This window comes from Balaenoptera ricei, chromosome 20, assembly GCF_028023285.1.
Source record: "Balaenoptera ricei isolate mBalRic1 chromosome 20, mBalRic1.hap2, whole genome shotgun sequence".
Classification (NCBI taxonomy): Eukaryota; Metazoa; Chordata; class Mammalia; order Artiodactyla; family Balaenopteridae; genus Balaenoptera; species Balaenoptera ricei.
The window spans coordinates 32,706,822-32,712,606 of NC_082658.1; the positions used below are offsets into that span (position 1 = coordinate 32,706,822).

The 5,785-nt window shown below is 35.5% G+C and overlaps 1 pseudogene; it reads left to right on the forward strand.

Annotated features, from left to right (window-relative positions):
- The first annotated feature begins 3,579 nt into the window (after positions 1-3,579).
- Positions 3,580-4,392, forward strand: LOC132355594 (phosphatidylinositol transfer protein alpha isoform-like; annotated as a pseudogene).
- The last annotated feature ends 1,393 nt before the right edge of the window (positions 4,393-5,785 follow it).

A 5,785-nucleotide genomic window follows, 5' to 3' on the forward strand; every position in this document is an offset into this window, starting at 1 on the left:
TGATCCACCTCCTAGAGTAAAGGAAATAAAAACAAAAATAAACAAATGGGACCTAATGAAACTTAAAAGCTTTTGCACAGCAAAGGAAACTATAAAGAAGATGAAAAGACAACTTTCAGAATGGGACAAAATATTTGCAAATAAAGCAACTGACAAAGCATTAATCTCCAAAATATACAAAGAACTCATGCAGCTCAATATAAAAAAAATCAACAACCAAATCAAAAAAGCGGGTGGAAGACCTAAATAGACATTTCTCCAAAGAAAACATTCTGATGGCCAAAAAGCATATGAAAGATCCTCAACATCACTAATTATTAGAGCAATGAAAATCATACCTACAATGACATATCACATCACAACAGTCCGAATGGCCATCAAAATATCTACAAACAATAAATGTTGGAGAGAGTGTGGAGAGAAAAGAACCCTCCTACACTGTTGGTGGGAATGTAAATTGATACAGCCACTGTGGAGAATGGTATGGAGGTTCCTTAAAAACTAAAAATAAAATTACTATATGACTCAGCAATCCCACTACTGAGCATATACCCAGATAAAACCATAATTCAAAAAGGCACATGCACCCCAATATTCATTGCAGCACTATTTACAATAGCTATGTTATGGAAGCAACCTAAATGCCCATCAACAGATGAATAGATAAAGATGATGTGGTACATATATACAATGGAATATTACTCAGCCATAAAAAGGAATGAAATTGGGTCATTTGTAGAGATGTGTATGGACATAGAGTCTGTCATACAGAGTGAAGTAAGTCAGAAAGAGAAAAACAAATATCATATATTAATGCATATATGTGGAATCTAGAAAAATGGTACAGATGAACCGGTTTGCAGGCAGAGGTAGAGATACAGATGTGGAGAACAGACATGTGGATGCTGCAAGGGGAAAGTGGGGCATGGGTGGTGGGATGAATTGGGAGATTGGGATTGTCATGTATACACTGATATGTATAAAATAGATAAATATTAAGCACCTGCTATATAAAAATAAAATAAAATTCAAAAAAAAGTTATTGAGTTAAATAAGTGAAAACCAGGACAATGAGAATATCAATCAAAGTTTTTGCCTGGGGCAATGCCATTATATACCATTCTAAAATTTCTTTAGCAAACATGGTTAGGAATATCTAAGATAAACTACTAAGGTAATGAATAATAAAGAAGAGTCTTGGGAGATATATTAAACTGTAAAGTAAACCATTGTCTCATTTTAACAGCATATACAAATGACCTTAAAGTCATGAGACTATTTCAATAGGTCACAAGAGCAAAACAGTCTCAAAAATTTACACACATATTATTTACCATGTAGTGGGACCCCAAGAGATTACTGTGCTATTGTTGAAAACAGCACATTGTTCTAGTTTCAGGCTTGCTGAAGGGTACCATATCATAAGACCTACCATAATAAAACATAAACCATGTTGGAAGCCTGGTGCTTTCAACACTTTAATTTAATCTTCACAAAATTATGCAAATTAAGAATCAATATGCTCAGGTATTTTCTCATGAGAAAACTGAGGTTCAGAAAGTTTCGTTAGTTTGCCTGCTATGGTAAAGGTGCTCATCAAGCATAGCCAGCAGTCAAGCAGTCAGATGCAGCAATCATGGATTCTTCTTTAATTTTTTTCTTTCCTAGGCTATACAAACCTTGACAGTGGGAAGAAACTATACTGTTTCCTTTGGGGAAACATAGAATGATTAATCGTACTATTTGAATTTCAACTGTAAAAGTGTTGCACCTCATCTTTGAATGGGAACCTAGAGACCTAAGAGCAGAATTCCCAAAATGAGCCTTTCTGCCCAGTAGCTAGTTTCAATACTCTCCTTCTGTTGACTTAGGGAAGGTACCTCTCAGTATATTTGCTGACTGTTCTTTCTAAGTGAAGACACTTAGGAAGGATATAATGGCCTCATGGGTAAAAATCATAAAATGAAATACTCCAAGCCATGTACATTTTACTACATTAAATCAAAAACACACCATCTACTACAATCCACCCAGTAAACAAAAAGCAAGCAAGAAAAATGCTAAGCAAATATTTTTAACAAGAAAATAGGTTTTTTGGTTCTATAATGTTTATAAAATTAATAAATGTTTATTGTATAAATCTGCATAATAAAGGAAAAAATGCAAACTTACACAAAACTCACCTAAAACACTAGCTAGAAATAAGCATTATTTTAATTTTACTAAAGTCTTCAATTTTTCAAAAATATGAGATTATACTATATATGCTTTTTGTAATTTGTTTTTTAATTGCTAATATAAATTGAGAATTTTTCTTCTTATTACATATTCTTCTAAAGAATTATTTCTAACGTTTGCCTATTAAAGTATTATATGTAGAGTGTAATTTAACCAATTCTTATTATTAGTCATTGTGATGACTAATATTTCATGAAATGTCATGAAATTAAAACTCTGATAAACAAATTCTTCATAAATGTTAGATGAGGAATTCATTGTCAAAAGTGTTGAAGTACTTTTTGAAAGAGTTGTGACATATTTTATCAGATACATAATAACTTCCAGACTCTCTAAAAAAATGCCTGTTGCAGTGCATAAGTATGTTAACCTATAGCCTTGCCAGTACTAAATATTTTCATTAAAATAGTTTTGAAAAGGTGACAGCTGAAAATTCTACCTAATGTTGAATACTTTATATTTACTTAACATTGAGCTTATTATGTATATTTGTATAAAAACACATTTATTTTTATTGGCCATTTTTAAAATTTTTCCTTTGAAATTTTCCTTTTTTTTCTTAATAGGAATGTTTATCTTTTTATACAGATTCAAAGAGCTACTTATATATTAGAACTAATACTCCTTGGATTGTCATTATATTGCAAATATTTTCTCCAGCTTTTTTTTTTCCATTTTATTTGGCTTTTATGTACTAATGCATGATTTTCTCCCTTGCTTTAAATCTTTTTTTTTTTGTTTTACTATGATACACAGACACACATGAACACACAAATTTACAGAGAAGTGGAAAAAACATTGCAATACGTTAGTGTCCACAGTATTAGCCTAAAGTTATCCATAACACACCCTTATTATTATTTTAATGTCTGTAAAATGTGTAGTAATGTCATCTCTCTTATTCCTATAATTGATGACTTGTGTTTTCTCTCCCTTTTGTTTTCTCCTGATCAGTCTGGCTTTGGGGTTTCATCAATTTTATTGATCTTATCAAAGAATTGTCTTTGGTTTCAAAAAGAAAGCACTAGAAAAAACATTAATGGATTAATAATATATGTAATATAATGCAAAAAAAAAAAAAAAAAGACACAACTGCACCACATACAAAATAATAGCACAGTTCTGTAAAAATTACCTGGGCTTGTTTTTAAAAGAAATAAATGGCGGGATGGGGTGAGGCCGGGGCAGCAGGAGCCGGTGCGGTGACAGCAGAGAGAGCTGCGGGGACAGCAGACCACGATGAAGTCGCACAGGCAGCAGTCCGGGCCACGAGGAGAGGGGCTGCCAAGAAGCCGTGGGAGGCTGGGCAGGCAGTGGGCAACACTCGAGCTGGGAAGCAACATGGTGCTGTTCAAGGAGTATGGAGTCATCCTACCTGCATCTGTGGAAGAGTGTCATGCAGGGCAGCTGTATTCTGTGGCAGAGGCCAGGGAAAATGGGAATGGGTGGTGGTGAAAGTGTGGAGGTCCTGATGAACGAGCCCTATGAAAAGAACAGTGAGAAAGGCCAGTACACGCACAAGATCTACCACTTACAAGGCAAAGTGCCCACATTTTTTCGAATGCTGGCCCCAGATGAAGCCCTGGATATATATGAAAAATCATGGAATGACTACTTTTATTGCAAAACTGTTATTACAAATGAGTACATGAAAGAAGGCTTTCTGATTAGAATGGAAACCTGGCATAAACCAGATCTTGGCACCCAGGAAAATGTGCATAAACTGGAGCCTGAGGCATGGAAACATGTGGAAGCCATATATATAGACATTGCAGATCAAAGTGAAGTACTTAGACAGCATTACAAGGCAGAGGAAGATCCAGAAAATTTTAAATCTATCAAAACAGGCTGAGGACCCTTGACTCCAATTGGAAGCAAGAACTTGTAAATCAGAAAGACTGCCCATACTTGTGTGCATATAAACTGGATACTGTCAAGTTCAAGGGGTGGGGCCTACAGAACAAAGTGGAAAACTTTATACATAAGCAAGAGAGGCATCTGTTTACAAACTTCCACAGGCAGCTATTCTGTTGGATCAATAACTGGGTTGACCTGACTATGGAGAACATTTGATGGATGGAAGAAGGGACAAAGAGACAGCTGGATGAGATGACAAAGAAAGACCCAGTGAAAGGAATGATGGAAGATGACTAAAGCCATCCTTCCCTTTTCTGCACTTTTTACAAGACAGTTGTCAATAGGAAGGGCCAGCAGCTCTACCCTCCCAAATGACAGGGCATCCACAGACACAGCCTTTCTGTGTCCATTCTTCAGGCAACTTTCAATCCCTTACTGTAGCTAATTCCAGATGCCTTTTAATATTGTGAACAAAGAGGCTGTCTGATTTTTTTTTCTAATTTTTGAATTTTATTTTATTTATTTTTTTATACAGCAGGTCCTTATTAGTCATCAATTTTATACACGTCAATCCCAATCGCCCAATTCATCACCCCACCACCCCCACCCCACTGCCGCTTTCCCCCCTTGGTGTCCATACGTTTGTTCTCTACATCTGTGTCTCAATTTCTGCCCTGCAAACAGGTTCATCTGTACCATTTTTCTAGGTTCCACATATATGCATTAATATACGATATTTGTTTTTCTCTTTCTGACTTACTTCACTCTGTATGACAGTCTCTAGATCCATCCACTTCTCTACAAATGACCCAATTTCATTCCTTTTTATGGCAGAGTAATATTCCATTGTATATATGTACCACATCTTCTTAATCCATTCGTTTGTCGATGGGCACTTAGGTTGCTTCCATGACTTGGCTATTGTAAATAGTGCTGCAATGAACATTGCGGTGCATGTGTCTTTTAGAATTATGGTTTTCTCTGGGTATATGCCCAGTAGTGGGATTGCTGGATCATATGGTAATTCTATATTTAGTTTTTTAAGGAACCTCCATACTGTTCTCCATAGTGGCTGTAGCAATTTACATTCCCACCAACAGTGCAAGAAGGTTCCCTTTTCTCCACACGCTCTCCAGCATTTGTTGTTTGTATATTTTCTGATGATGACCATTCTAACTGGTGTGAGGTGATGCCTCATTGTAGTTTTGATTTGCATTTCTCTAATAATTTGTGATGTTGAGCAGCTTTTCATGTGCTTCTTGGCCATTTGTATGTCTTCTTTGGAGAAATGTCTATTGAGGTCTTCTGCCCATTTTTGATTGGGTTGTTTGTTTTTTTAATATTGAGCTGCATGAGGTGTTTATATATTTTGGAGATTAATCCTTTGTCCGTTGATTTGTTTGCAAATACTTTCTCTCATTCTGAGTTTTTTTTTTGTCTTCTTTATGGTTTCCTTTGCTGTGCAAAAGCTTTTAAGTTTCATTAGGTCCCATTTGTTTATTTTTGTTTTTATTTCCATTACTCTAGGAGGTGGACAGAAAAGATCTCGCTGTGAATTATGTCAAAGAGTGTTCTTCCTATGTTTTCCTCTAAGAGTTTTATAGTGTCCGGTCTTACATTTAGGTCTCTAATCCATTTTGAGTTTATTTTTGTGTACGGTGTTAGGGAGTGTTCTAATTTCATTCTTTTA